We start from the raw sequence: 13,796 nt of genomic DNA on the forward strand, positions 1-13,796 counted from the left end.
CCACACTAACCTGTAAAATCAACAAGATCTCATGCCCTATTCAAGTGTTCATGTAATTATGGTATTCAAATAAACTGACCATAAAAATTAAATTACATAAATAATGCATTACTCAAAATACAAATTTTGCATCAAATAAACATCTCTTTTTGGTCTCCCACAGAAGTTGAAGTTTTAAAATATGGACCGTATCATCCTTTACCCTGTATTTGGAGTTACCTTAGTGCTATCCAGATCAGCTTCATTCATATCTCTAGTCAAAGTCTGGTCACTTTTTCAACTTTTTAAATAACTGCTGCCTGGGGTAATGCTGATTTTCATAGCTTCAGAGCTCGAACTCTTGAGTCTCAGGTGTCACAAACACCTGAAGTTTCAGGAAACAACCAGTTATACACAAATAACTCAGTATCTCAGAATTTAGAAATAACACAACTCCGGAATAGATGTGACTGCTCTAAGAGCTTACAATCTAGGATCCTCTCCAATAGGCCCCAATCTGATAGCACTTGTTCTTTTTTTTTTTTTTTAACATGGACAGGCACGGGGAATCGAGCCTAGGTCCTCTGGCATGGCAGGCAAGCATTCTTGCCTGCTTAGCCACCGTGGCCCACCCTGATAGCCCTTGTTCTTGACTTCAGTTTTCCAAGTTTGTATATTAAATAGTTCATATGAGTGAGGCACGATAATATTTACAGCTAAGTGAATGAACCTTGAGGACACTATGTTGAATGAAATGTCAGAAACAAAAGACCCATTGCTTCTTGTATAATAATGTTTTTCTTCTCCACTAGACCATGAGGATTTTCTTCATCTTTATATTACGTTTAGTTTCATCTTTGAACCAAAACACACATGTGGCATTTATTAATAATAGCTAATATTTATTGAGTGTAATACACCAGACATTGTGCTAAATGATGTAAAGGCATTATCTCGCTGCTCACAGCTATCATTGGTGGGCACCATTATTATCTGGTTATACTTCAAGGATAGTAAATTTGATTTTGAGTGGTTAAGTAATTTTCTCAATGTCACACATTGTTAATGGAGGAACTGGGATGGGTGTAAAACTAATATAAGTTGCATATTAAGTTTTTCTTCCAAATTAAGTGACCCTACTTCTTAAGCCTGTGCATTGTAACTTGAGCCACACCATGACAGATCAATCTGTGTGTTACTTCTCTATTTAAAGCTTTACTCTCAGAGAGAATAAGAACAAGTAACTCTTCAATTTTCTTGTTTCATCTAAATTATTATGTTATAAATATCTTAAGTAAAACCTGCTGTTTTTTCTTTCCAGAACTCACAAATGTATCTACAGTTCTAAGTGCCACCTTTATAAAAGCACAAAAACTTAACCTTAATTTCATTTTGGAAATCTCTTTCTGGAGTTCTGGCCTGTCTCAAACCACCACACTTACTAAACTGCATCTAACAAGTGGACATGTCCAAGTATTGGGAACAGTTTTCCCAGCTTCAGACAATAAAGCTATTTATTGCCATAATTTGAAGTCATAATAGACTATACTGTTCCAAATAAACTTTGTTTTAAAATAAGTTGATTTTAAAAATTAACTTCCATTGATGGACATTTTGGCTGTTTCCATCTCTTTGCAATTGTAAATAACGCTGCTATAAACATGGCTAAACAAACTGTGGTATATACATACGATGGAATATTATGCAGCTTTAAGACAGGATAAACTTATGAAGCATGTAATAACATGGATGGACCTAGAGAACATTATGCTGAGTGAGTCCAGCCAAAAACTAAAGGACAAATACTGTATGGTCCCACTGATGTGAACGGACATTCGAGAATAAACTTGGAATATGTCATTGGTAACAGAGTCCAGCAGGAGTTAGAAACAGGGTAAGATAATGGGTAATTGGAGCTGAAGGGATACAGACTGTGCAACAGGACTAGATACAAAAACCCAAAAATGGACAGCACAATAATACCTAATTGTAAAGTAATCATGTTAAAACACTGAATGAAGCTGCATCTGAGCTATAGGTTTTTTGTTTGTTTGTTTGTTTGTTTTACTATTATTATTACTTTTATTTCTTTTCTCTATATTAACATTTTATATCTTTTTCTGTTGCGTTACTAGTTCTTCTAAACCGATGCAAATGTACTAAGAAATGATGATCATGCAAAAAAAAAAAAAATTTAACTTCCAGAGTTCCAAATGGAAAACAAGGTCTCACACACTATGGGTGAAGATGAATGTAGGCAAAATTCCAACAGAAATGGGAAAATGCAACTCCTTATATTTCACTTGGCTTTGTGAACACATGAAATAGGTATCAGAAAGAGTTGAGATAATCAATGCATTAAAACATGCCACAATTTATATTTATATGCTCATTTGACTTAGGTAACTTTTGAGTTTCTTTTTTTCACAAGGATTTAAAATCTTCTGATTTGATTACATATTTTAATGATAGATAACATTTATTTGGGACTGCCATCCTCTTATATTCTTTTATCAGTGGATTGTTTATGTAAGAATGTTCTAATATATGTATAATTTCCTTTTTAAATTTCCAGTTATAGGCGAAGTAGGTCTTTAGAAGGCATATTACTCTGGATGGAAACATCCAAAAATTTTAACTGTGTTTATATATTTTTTCTTGTTCTGTCCTCCTATACTTCATTTATTACTGTAATTAAAAAAAATTAACTCAAGCTAGAAGACTATTATATTTCAGGTGCTTGAAAAAAGGGTAGTTGGATTGAACCAGTAATTTATGACATTTATATATTCCCATATAAGTAATAAATATATGCAAAAGTTCAGCTTCTCCATAGACAATTCATCAGGTAAGCAAGAACTATATTGAGGAATTTAGAGTAATGTTAACTTTCATGTGTTACACAACAAAGTACTAGTTAGTTGCAGAGGACATTGTAGAAGGGCATATGTGTGTGTGTCTACCAAAAAACCCTTTTATCTTGCACTGCCTATAATCAGTACTAATATGTTTGCATTTTATATTGGGTAAATAGAGGCAGTTCTTAAGAACAGAGATAGTGAACCTCAGGTAGTACATACAGAATGCCTAAAAGCGAAAGATTTTGACCTTGAAAGAAAAATAAAAACCACTTGCATCTTCTTAATGAATATAGAGGTTTATGTATTTTTTAAAACACTACAGTTCCCTGGTTTATTTTTTCCAAGTTTTAAAAAAATGTTTTTACAGAATGGACGATTTTTTAAAAATTCTTTTTCTAGGTGATATATTTCCATATTATAAAATTTATAAAGCATAAAAAAGCTCATAGTGAAGTCTCTCTCAAACTACCTCTGTCCCCCAACAAAATTCTCTTGACAGGCATTGAATGTTACTAGTTTCTTATAAATCCATATATCTGTATACACAGTCACATAAAATACATATTCATACACACTTTTTCAGTGTTGTTTTTTTACATACTGTTCAGACCTTGCTTTTATCACTTGATCTATCATGGGAACCTTAATATTTTGGAAGTTAAAGAGCTTTCTTATTCTTTGTTCTGCAAACACAGTACTCTATGGAGTAAATGTATCATAATTTAACCAGTTTCCAATCTCTGAAATGTTTTTAATCAATAATAAATATGGATCTTGGTCAGCTGCTAATGATTGACCACTGGCTTTAAGAAATCCAATGGCCAATCAGTTGAATCCTTCTCCCCCCAAACCAACTAACAAACAAAAATCGTAAGTGACCTGCCTAAGATCACATAGCTAGCTAGTGGCAGAGGCTGTACTAAAATCTGACAGCCTGACTTTGAGTCCTCTTTCCACTAAATCAGTATAATTATCATTTCCTTATATTATAAATAACCTCCTCTTAAAAAAATTATCATCTTAGATGTTTGAATCTGAGCTCAGAAAGCATATTGAAGCATTTTCCTCTTCCCTAACCACCCAGACATTTTGATTTTTTAAAGCGGTAGTACATGAGCATGGCACTAGACAAAAAAGAAAAGTAAAATTGTACTAGAATGAAAAGAAAATCTTCCTCCACATCCTGATCCCCACATTCCTTCTTAGCACCCTTCCCAGAGATTGTCATTGTCATTAGCCTGGTGTATCCACCCAGTCTATGCATAATCCATAATAGATATGTATGTATTTATACTTTGTGCTTTTTTACTGTAAATGGCACGATTCTATATATATTGTTCTGTAACTTTTAATGTTTCTCTAAAGTTCTTAACATGCAGGTTAAAGTCTGATTTTACAGGCTTGTTAACTACTTGAAAGCTGGAATCATGTCTCTATTTCCTCTTTTGTATCTCCCATAGGAATATAATATACATTCAAGTATTTTGGACTTACCTTTATTGTAGCAATTGCAGTCGTATTTGATATTAGCCTGAATAAGAATCAACTTGTGTTCAACACTGTTCGAAGTATTTGATTTAATTTATCTGCCATAGTCAAAACTCAGTTGTGAAAAGGATAGGGATAGTGACATAAAAATAGAGCTCACAGAGGATCACTTGCTTTTGGTCTTAACCAAGACTTTTATAACTGGAGTCACCAAGAATTGATTAAATAGATTTGTTTTGTATTTGGCATATACTAAGTGCAGGGTACACAAAGATGATTACATTTGCTTCCTTATCTATAAGGAAAAGAAGTCTTTCCTTTCTCTCTGTTTTTCCTATTGTACAGCAAAAGTTAGGGGACTAAGTAGCCCATAACTAGATAATCAAGTTCTGAATAATCAGACATTGGCTGTATTTGTAAAATAAAAAAGATTAAAAAGCCATAGGAAACAAACTAAATTCTAAGTAAGAAGATATAAATTACTACTGATGGACAATTTATAAAATATTTTCTTCTTCTTTGAATCTAGCTGTCTATCTCACAGGTCAATTTTCACCTGACTGCGACTACAACAAGTATCCCAGCATACATCATATTTACAAGAAGATAAATGGGCAAATATTACTAACTGCCATTTACTAAGATCCTATTGTCTCCTGCATACTGTGCCATACTTTGTGGTCAGTGCTTTATATGCCCTAATCTAATCCTTACAACAGCTCTAAAATAACTTCAAAAAATGAATTATTACTTCCATTTTATAGATAAGGAAACTGATATTCTGAGAACATAAGGCAGTTACCCAAAGTTACGGAGTAAATGACAATGCTGGGAATAGAATCTTGCTTTGTGTGATTCCAGGTTCTAAACAGTGAAATTCTATCAGCAAAACCAATTAAACAACTCCAAATATAAAAATATTTAAAAAGTAATCTTGTTCAACATGACTGTTTACTTTTCCTCCAATTTATGGGTTAATTGCACCAAATAAACATAGGATACTACCTACCTTTTAATCAGCTGCACACAAAAAAAGAAAACTGCATTTTAACAAGTGCCAAATATCAGAAATCACATCAAGTCAGGGTATAATTATAGGCTGAATGTGGCATGGCTAAGACTTCTTTGAGTTCACGTACTACAGTCCACAAATCTAATGTCAAGTCCCATTATCTTAAGAAGAACTCTCATAGCTTGATTTTGCTGGGCTAAAAAGGCACAGGGGCTATCATTACTTATGATGAACAAAGTGATGCGTGCTTTTGGCAAAGTACAAACAGGTAGTAATTAGGGACTTAACTCATTATTTCTGTAGTAGTATGGCTTGATTCACCTGCAAACAATTACTTTTTTGTTTCTTGTTTCTGAGTTTGGCTGAAAGGGGTGAGTGCTAGTGAAACAGAAGCTTCTCAAATGTGAGATAGTCAAAAGCATGCTGCTTTAGAACTTACGCTCTTCCTACTGCGGCATTCTGTCTCCTTAACATGCTTATATTTTGCACAGTATTTTAATAAATTAGAGAAATAGATCATACAACTAAGTGCACTTATGAGGCCTTGTGTCCGCTCTGATGTAAGTGCATTTTTGGTTAAATAAATAATTTATTTCCAGCACTATTATTGGATTATACCATGGTAAAATGCTCTTGTTAAATAAAGTATTACTTTTTCTGAAACTTAACATCAACTAACCTTAGATTTTTGTGCCTTTATTTTTTGCCTTGTAAAAGGACTAGTATATAGCAACTTGAAAATAAAGAAGGAAAAGGAGTAAATATTTGCATTACAGTGATTTCCAAACATCTTCCATTCATTCCATGATTTCTATTTTCACAGTTTTACCGGTATTTTTACTTTAATTGATTTTCTTCATCTCAGCTACCACCACCCTCCTACAAACTAAGGTCTACTGTGAACTAAAATCCTAAGAGAGAGCCCCTTTTTTGCTCTTAACATGGGACTTTGTACATAGTTTTCTCTCTACCTTCAAAATACTCTCCCCTGCTTAGGAATTCTCAGATCTGAGCTCACTTATCACTTTCTCAGATAAAGAGGCAAATTCTTCTCATGATAAAACCATGTAATCTCCTTCAAAGGGCTTAATCCATTTGTAAATTCACATTTGTGGTTCCTTGATCAATGGCTGTTTCTCTCATTAGACTGTAAGCTCCATGAAGCCAAGGAATATTTATTATTTGCTAACTGTATATGCTGAATGCCTAGCCTGGGGTCTGGTACTTGAGTGTTCAATAAATATTTGTTGAATGGATAAATACAGATGTTGGTTACTATTAGATTGAAAGCCTGTAGGCAAAGATAAAACAAAAATTAGGTGGTCCCTACCAACCAAAGACCAGTTAGAAAGGCAGATAATGCTAATTTCTGATATCATGCCAATCAAACAATAGAACATACTTCATTGATTCACAATTTCAGTTAGAAACATTTGCCTGGTGAGGAATATGGGGGGAAATTAAGGTACTCTTCTTTGTGTCATTCTTCTGGTAAAAATATGAAAATCATGTTCCAAATAGGAATTAAACAGCATAAGACACTTGTATATCATTGCCATTGTTTTCCAGTGGATTAAAATGGGAAGTAATTTATGTAACAATGTTCCTTCTAATATTCTTAGGGAATATTTGAAATGGAAAATTTTTTAGTATATTCTATATTATTTTGGTATTTTATGCTTTAATTTTGTTCTCTAATTATTTCAAATATGTCTTGTGTCTTCAATTGAACCACAATTTTACGATTAGAAGACATTTGCCAATGTCTAGAGAGATTTTTGCTGTTACAACGATGGGCTGGGGTGGGGGGGTAATACTGTAGGTGTTAGGGTCGCTTCTAAACATACTGTAATTACCCTAACCCCACCCCCAACAAAGAATTATTAGGCCCAAAATATCAGTAATAGTGAGGTTGAGAAATTGAGCTTTAAGCTTACTTCTCTATAATACTGGGCACAAGAAATGACTTATGTGCACACACATCTATCAATCTAGCTACCTATCTGATTAAAGATTTACAATTGTGAGCTTACATTTTTGTTAACAAATGAGGTTCTCATAAAAGTAACTCGCTCAAAATAAATTTTTCTGTTGTTTATAAAGAAACAAATAGAATATACACTATTGGTTTTGCTATTCAGAAATTGTTGATCTGAATCCTCCCTACTGCTCAGCCATTTGAAAAACATTTGTTGAGCATTTATACTAACCCTCTTTCACAGCAAAGTTTCCTTGGAAGTCTTTAGGTACAACATCACCTCCCCACCCTGGCCACTGTTGATGCAAGCTTGGCCAGTGAGAAATTTTCTGGTGCATTAAGATATCCTTGTATCCTTAGAAGTAATTCTCCCCCTCTGCATAAGCTAGTTCAAGTTAGTTTTTTTACTTGCAAGCCAAACAGTTTTAACCAACAGAACTACCTCCTATTGCTCAGGGGATGATTGCAGAATTTGTCTCTAGGGAAAGACTGCTCTTTCGAAAAGAACAATTTAATGGTCCTTCTGGGTATACGAAAGTAAAGCAAAATTCATTCTGGAATGAAGAAACTTAGAATAATTAGTAATTACTGCAAAGCATAGTGTTGTAAAAGGGTGACTATACCATGGATGAGGCTGCATCTTTGCAGGTAGTATTTGACACTGTGTTTTAGAGGAGGGGGTGCTTTATTTTCTCTGATTAGGGCTGGAGATAAAGGAAGATGGGGCTCTGGAGAAGGCAAGACTGGATGAAGGAGGCGTTTAACTCAGATGAGTCAGTCCATGTAACGGGACTAAGTAAAGGTTCTCTACTACTTAGCAATGACAAGAGAGCCGTGAAGCAGAGAGTCCACAATGCTTTTGAGATGAAGAAGGAAAATGCTCCCAGGAGAGCTTCATGAAACAGGAAGCCTGGAGAGAAAGCTATGTCTGCTAGCTTTATATCGCCATGTTCACCATATACCTTTCCAGTTGAGAGAGAAACCCTGAACTTCATCGGCCTTCTTGAACCAAGGTATCTTGCCCTGGATGCCTTAGATTGGATATACTTGCTTTAATTGGGACATTTTCTTGGCCTTAGAACTGTAAACTAGCAATTTTTAAAATCCCCCTTTTTAAAAAGCCATTCCGTTTCTGGTATATTGCATTCCGGCAGCTAGTACTAGAACAGAATGGATAAACAATATGCGGTGTTTATATAATGGAATATTTTTCAGCCATAAAAATGAATGAAATTCTGACATACTAAAATATGAAGGAAACTTGAAAACATTATGTTAAGTGAAATAAGCTAGACATATGAAATACCTAGAATAATTCATAGAGACAAAGTAGTTACAGGTTACCAGGGGCTGTGGGAAGTGGGTGGGGGGAGAAATTACTGATTAATGGATATAGAGTTTGTTTGGGTCAATGAAAAAGTTTTGGTAATAGATGGTGGTGATGGTAACACAGTGTCACTGAATTGTACACACGAGAGTGGTTAATTTTTTTTTTTTACATTTTTTTATTAATTAAAAAAATTAACTAACACAACATTTAGAAATCATTCCATTTTACATATGCAATCAGTAATTCTTAATATCATCACATAGATGTATGATCATCATTTCTTAGTACATATGCATCGATTTAGAAAAGAAATAGCAAGACAACAGAAAAAGAAATAAAATGATAATATAGAGAAGAAATAAAAATAAAAAATACAAAAATATATAAGAAAAAAAAACTATAGCTCAGATGCAGCTTCATTCAGTGTTTTAACATAATTACATTACAATTAGGTAGTATTGTGCTGTCCAATTTTTTTTTTTTTTTTTGGAAATCATACCATTCTACATATGCAATCAGTGATTCTTAACATCATCACATAGATGCATGATCATCGTTTCTTAGTACATTTGCATCGGTTTAGAAGAACTAGCAACACAACCTAAAAAGATACAGAATGTTAATATAGAGAAAAAAAATAAAAGTAATAATAGTAAGAACAAAACAAAACAAAACAAAACAAAACAAAACCTATAGCTCAGATGCAGCTTCATTCAGTGTTTTAACATGATTACTTCACAATTAGGTATTATTGTGCTGTCCATTTTTGAGTTTTTGTATCTAGTCCTGTTGCACAGTCTGTATCCCTTCAGCTTCAATTACCCATTATCTTACCCTGTTTCTAACTACTGCTGGACTCTGTTACCAATGAAATATTTCAAGTTTATTCTCGAATGTCCGTTCACATCAGTGGGAACATACAGTATTTGTCCTTTAGTTTTTGGCTGGACTCACTCAGCATAATATTCTCTAGGTCCATCCATGTTATTACATGCTTCATAAGTTTATCCTGCCTTAAAGCTGCATAATATTCCATCGTATGTATATACCACAGTTTGTTTAGCCACTCGTCTGTTGATGGACACTTTGGCTGTTTCCATCTCTTTGCAATTGTAAATAACGCTGCTATAAACATCGGTGTGCAAATGTCCCTTTGAGTTTTTGCCCTTAATTCCTTTGAGTAGATTCCCAGCAATGGTATTGCTGGGTCGTATGGCAATTCTATATTCAGCTTTTTGAGGAACCGCCATACTGCCTTCCACAGTGGTTGCACCATTTGACATTCCCACCAACAGTGGATAAGTGTGCCTCTTTCACCGCATCCTCTCCAGCACTTGTCATTTTCTATTTTGTTGATAATGGTCATTCTGGTGGGTGTGAGATGATATCTCATTGTGGTTTTGATTTGCATTTCTCTAATGGCCAGGGACATTGAGCATCTCTTCATGTGCCTTTTGGCCATTTGTATTTCCTCTTCTGAGAGGTGTCTGTTCAAGTCTTTTTCCCATTTTGTAATTGGATTGGCTGCCTTTTTGTTGTTGAGTTGAACAATCTCTTTATAAATTCTGGATACTAAACCTTTATCTGATATGTTGTTTCCAAATATTGATTCCCATTGTGTAGGCTGTCTTTCTACTTTCTTGATGAAGTTCTTTGATGCACAAAAGTGTTTAATTTTGAGGAGTTCCCATTTATTTATTTCCTTCTTCAGTGCTCTTGCTTTAGGTTTAAGGTCCATAAAACTGCCTCCAATTGTAAGATTCATAAGATATCTCCCTACATTTTCCTCTAACTTTTTTATGGTCTTAGACCTAATGTTTAGATCTTTGATCCATTTTGAGTTAACTTTTGTGTAAGGTGTGAGATATGGGTCTTCTTTCATTCTTTTGCATATGGATATCTAGTTCTCTAGGCACCATTTATTGAAGAGACTGTTCTGTCCCAGGTGAGTTGGCTTGACTGCCTTATCAAAGATCAAATGTCCATAGATGAGAGGGTCTATATCTGAGCACTCTATTTGATTCCATTGGTCGATATATCTATCTTTATGCCAATACCATGCTGTTTTGACCACTGTGGCTTCATAATATGCCTTAAAGTCAGGCAGTGCAAGACCTCCAGCTTCGTTTTTTTTCCTCAAGATGTTTTTAGCAATTTGGGGCACCCTACCCTTCCAGATAAATTTGCTTATTGGTTTTTCTATTTCTGAAAAATAAGTTGTTGGGATTTTGATTGGTATTGCATTGAATCTGTAAATCAATTTAGGTAGGATTGACATCTTAACTATATTTAGTCTTCCAATCCATGAACATGGTATGCCCTTCCATCTATTTAGGTCTTCTGTGATTTCTTTTAACAGTTTTTTGTAGTTTTCTTTATATATGTTTTTTGTCTCTTTAGTTAAATTTATTCCTAGGTATTTCATTCTTTTAGTTGCAATTGTAAATGGGATTCGTTTCTTGATTTCCCCCTCCACTTGTTCATTGCTAGTGTATAGAAATGCTACAGATTTTTGAATGTTGATCTTGTAATCTGCTACTTTGCTGTACTCATTTATTAGCTCTAGTAGTTTTGTTGTGGATTTTTCCGGGTTTTCGATGTATAGTATCATATCGTTTGCAAACATTGATAGTTTTACTTCTTCCTTTCCAATTTTGATGCCTTGTATTTCTTTTTCGTGTCTAATTGCTCTGGCTAGAACCTCCAACACAATGTTGAATAATAGTGGTGATAGTGGACATCCTTGTCTTGTTCCTGATCTTAGGGGGAAAGTTTTCAATTTTTCCCCATTGAGGATGATATTAGCTGTGGGTTTTTCATATATTCCCTCTATCATTTTAAGGAAGTTCCCTTGTATTCCTATCCTTTGAAGTGTTTTCAACAGGAAAGGATGTTGAATCTTGTCAAATGCCTTCTCTGCATCAATTGAGATGATCATGTGATTTTTCTGCTTTGATTTGTTGATATGGTGTATTACATTAATTGATTTTCTTATGTTGAACCATCCTTGCATACCTGGGATGAATCCTACTTGGTCATGATGTATAATTCTTTTAATGTGTTGTTGGATACGATTTGCTAGAATTTTATTGAGGATTTTTGCATCTATATTCATTAGAGAGATTGGCCTGTAGTTTTCTTTTTTTGTAATATCTTTGCCTGGTTTTGGTATGAGGGTGATGTTGGCTTCATAGAATAAATTAGGTAGTTTTCCCTCCGCTTCGATTTTTTTTGAAGAGTTTGAGGAGAGTTGGTACTAATTCTTTCTGGAATGTTTGGTAGAATTCAGATGTGAAGCCGTCTGGTCCTGGACTTTTCTTTTTAGGAAGCTTTTGAATGACTAATTCAATTTCTTTACTTGTGATTGGTTTGTTGAGGTCATCTATGTCTTCTTGAGTCAAAGTTGGTTGTTCATGTCTTTCCAGGAACCCGTCCATTTCCTCTAAATTGTTGTATTTATTAGCATAAAGTTGTTCATAGTATCCTGTTATTACCTCCTTTAATGCTGTGAGGTCAGTGGTTATGTCTCCTCTTCCATTTCTGATCTTATTTATTTGCATCCTCTCTCTTCTTCTTTTTGTCAGTCTTGCTAAGGGCCCATCAATCTTATTGATTTTCTCATAGAACCAACTTCAGGTCTTATTGATTTTCTCTATTGTTTTCATGTTTTCAATTTCATTTATTTGTGCTCTAATCTTTGTTATTTCTTTCCTTTTGCTTGCTTTGGGATTAGTTTGCTGTTCTTTCTCCAGTTCTTCCAAGTGGACAGTTAATTCCTGCATTTTTGCCTTTTCTTCTTTTCTGATATAGGCATTTAGGGCAATAAATTTCCCTCTTAGCACTGCCTTTGCTGCGTCCCATAAGTTTTGATATGTTGTGTTTTAATTTTCATTCGCCTCGAGGTATTTGCTAATTTCTCTAGCAATTTCTTCTTTGACCCACTCATTGTTTAGGAGTGTGTTGTTGAGCCTCCACGTATTTGTGAATTTTCTGGCACTCCGCCTATTATTGATTTCCAACTTCATTCCTTTATGATCCGAGAAAGTGTTGTGTATGATTTCAATCTTTTTAAATTTGTTAAGACTTGCTTTGTGACCCCGCATATGGTTTATCTTTGAGAATGATCCATGAGCACTTGAGAAAAAGGTGTATCCTGCTGTTGTGGGATGTAATGTCCTATAAATGTCTGTTAAGTCTAGCTCATTTATAGTAATATTCAGATTCTCTATTTCTTTATTGATCCTCTGTCTAGATGTTCTGTCCATTGATGAGAGTGGTGAATTGAAGTCACCAACTATTATGGTATATGAGTCTATTTCCCTTTTCAGTGTTTACAGTGTATTCCTCACGTATTTTGGGGCATTCTGGTTCGGTGCATAAATATTTATGATTGTTATGTCTTCTTGTTTAATTGTTCCTTTTATTAGTATATAGTGTCCTTCTTTGTCTCTTTTAACTGTTTTACATTTGAAGTCTAATTTGTTGGATATTAGTATAGCTACTCCTGCTCTTTTCTGGTTGTTATTTGCATGAAATATCTTTTCCCAACCTTTCACTTTCAACCTATGTTTATCTTTGGGTCTAAGATGTGTTTCCTGTAGACAGCATATAGAAGGATCCTGTTTTTCAATCCATTCTGCCAATCTATATCTTTTGATTGGGGAATCCAGTCCATTGACATTTAGTGTTATTACTGTTTGGATAATATTTTCCTCTAACATTTTGGCTTTTGTATTATATATATCATATCTGATTTTCCTTCTTTCTACACTCTTCTCCATACCTCTCTCTTCTGTCTTTTTGTATCTGACTCTAGTGCTCCCTTTAGTATTTCTTGCAGAGCTGGTCTCTTGGTCACAAATTCTCTAAGTGACTTTTTGTCTGAGAATGTTTTAATTTCTCCCTCATTTTTGAAGGATAATTTTGCTGGATATAGGAGTCTTGGTTGGCAGTTTTTCTCTTTTAGTAATTTAAATATATCATCCCACTGTCTTCTAGCTTCCATGGTTTCTGCTGAGAAATCTATACATAGTCTTATTGGGTTTCCCTTGTATGTGATGGATTGTTTTTCTCTTGCTGCTTTCAAGATCCTCTCTTTCTCTTTGACCTCTGACATTCTAACTAGTAAATGTCTTGGAGAATGCCTAT

The 13,796-nt window shown here is 34.3% G+C and overlaps 1 long non-coding RNA gene across 2 annotated transcripts in view; it reads right to left on the reverse strand.

Annotated features, from left to right (window-relative positions):
- LOC143666622 (uncharacterized) overlaps positions 1-5,146 on the reverse strand; it is a 39,373-nt gene extending 34,227 nt beyond the window's left edge. For both annotated transcript variants that reach the window (XR_013167697.1, XR_013167698.1), the window contains exons 1-2: positions 4,335-5,146; positions 220-364 (exon numbers count right to left, since the gene is read on the reverse strand). This is a non-coding gene — a long non-coding RNA (uncharacterized LOC143666622). The remainder of the gene's footprint in view (positions 1-219; positions 365-4,334) is intronic.
- Between the last annotated feature and the right edge of the window lie 8,650 nt (positions 5,147-13,796).

This window comes from Tamandua tetradactyla, chromosome 23, assembly GCF_023851605.1.
Source record: "Tamandua tetradactyla isolate mTamTet1 chromosome 23, mTamTet1.pri, whole genome shotgun sequence".
Classification (NCBI taxonomy): Eukaryota; Metazoa; Chordata; class Mammalia; order Pilosa; family Myrmecophagidae; genus Tamandua; species Tamandua tetradactyla.